Genomic DNA, 1,984 nt, shown 5'->3' with positions numbered 1-1,984 from the left:
ACTCGAACGGCAGCAAAGCCAACTTCAAAATCTTCGGTATGAGACAAACACATTCAGCTGGCTTTAAACATCAAACTGCGGAAGTATAATTTTTATACGAGTTTAAATTTTCTTCCCAGAATATAAATGGTACCTGATACTTGGTGATAGGGTACAGATCCATTTGAGTGAGGCAGCCGAAAATAAGTGGACTGCTAGATAATTGACGTGATGAACCAAACAAAAACTTCTTTCAGTTTTCTTCTGAAGATTGAAAAAGAAACCCACAAATTCAATTTGTAACTTGTTTACTTCTAAGTATTTACATTAAGTTTTACTCCACACTCGAGTACTTTCAGGCCCTTCTGTGGCCCATTCTCAAGAGATGTTTGGGATGTTAGCCTGGGTCAAGGCCCAGCAGTCTTCTGGAACTTCTTCTCGTTGTGCTGTCATTTATGCGATGGCTGTTCTGGTTTTCTTGAGAGTTGCCAATCCCCTCTTGTCGCTCTGATATCCTGAGCTGATGGTCAATGGAATTCACCCTTGTGGTAAGGGTGTGGTCACCGAAAGTCTGTTGGGCAGGAAACCTAATCTCCAGGTCAGCAGGGTCAATCTTAGCTTCTTTTAATATCAAAGCTCGGCTTATGGGATCTTCTGAGGTAAAACCTTTGTTTCCTTCAATTACTTTGATCTCTCTGATAAGCGCACCTTCTACTACCCTCCTGTGACTAATTTTGTTGCTTTTGTATATAAGCCTACTGTTTTTGAAATCCATCCTATGGTCATTTTCCCAACAATGTCTAGCTATAGCACTCCCCTGAGAGTTAAGCTGTACTGCCCTTCTATGTTCTTGGACTCTAGTCCTTATTCCCCTACCTGATTCCCCCACATATCTGTCTCCACAATTATTGCAATTGATTATATATACCCCCGCTACATCATCTGTATTACTGTCTTCTCCTTCCAATTTATTTTTACATACTTTGTTTTTTAAAGTATTATCAAATGTATATACAAATTTATATTGACTTTCTTTCATTTTTGAAGTGATTTGTTTCATTTTAGGCATAAAAGGGAGGGCAACTATTTTCTTGTTTTCTTTATTCCATGTACTCTCTACATTCCCTCTGTAAAATGTAGGGAATGTAGAGAGTACATGGAATAAAGAAAACAAGAAAATAGTTGCCCTCCCTTTTATGCCTAAAATGAAACAAATCACTTCAAAAATGAAAGAAAGTCAATATAAATTTGTATATACATTTGATAATACTTTAAAAAACAAAGTATGTAAAAATAAATTGGAAGGAGAAGACAGTAATACAGATGATGTAGCGGGGGTATATATAATCAATTGCAATAATTGTGGAGACAGATATGTGGGGGAATCAGGTAGGGGAATAAGGACTAGAGTCCAAGAACATAGAAGGGCAGTACAGCTTAACTCTCAGGGGAGTGCTATAGCTAGACATTGTTGGGAAAATGACCATAGGATGGATTTCAAAAACAGTAGGCTTATATACAAAAGCAACAAAATTAGTCACAGGAGGGTAGTAGAAGGTGCGCTTATCAGAGAGATCAAAGTAATTGAAGGAAACAAAGGTTTTACCTCAGAAGATCCCATAAGCCGAGCTTTGATATTAAAAGAAGCTAAGATTGACCCTGCTGACCTGGAGATTAGGTTTCCTGCCCAACAGACTTTCGGTGACCACACCCTTACCACAAGGGTGAATTCCATTGACCATCAGCTCAGGATATCAGAGCGACAAGAGGGGATTGGCAACTCTCAAGAAAACCAGAACAGCCATCGCATAAATGACAGCACAACGAGAAGAAGTTCCAGAAGACTGCTGGGCCTTGACCCAGGCTAACATCCCAAACATCTCTTGAGAATGGGCCACAGAAGGGCCTGAAAGTACTCGAGTGTGGAGTAAAACTTAATGTAAATACTTAGAAGTAAACAAGTTACAAATTGAATTTGTGGGTTTCTTTTTCAATTGACGTGATA

This window comes from Macrobrachium nipponense, chromosome 31 (genome assembly GCF_015104395.2).
Source record: "Macrobrachium nipponense isolate FS-2020 chromosome 31, ASM1510439v2, whole genome shotgun sequence".
In the NCBI taxonomy this organism is placed as follows: domain Eukaryota; kingdom Metazoa; phylum Arthropoda; class Malacostraca; order Decapoda; family Palaemonidae; genus Macrobrachium; species Macrobrachium nipponense.
The sequence above is the reverse complement of the archived record's forward strand: the minus strand, read 5'-3'. Positions refer to the sequence as shown.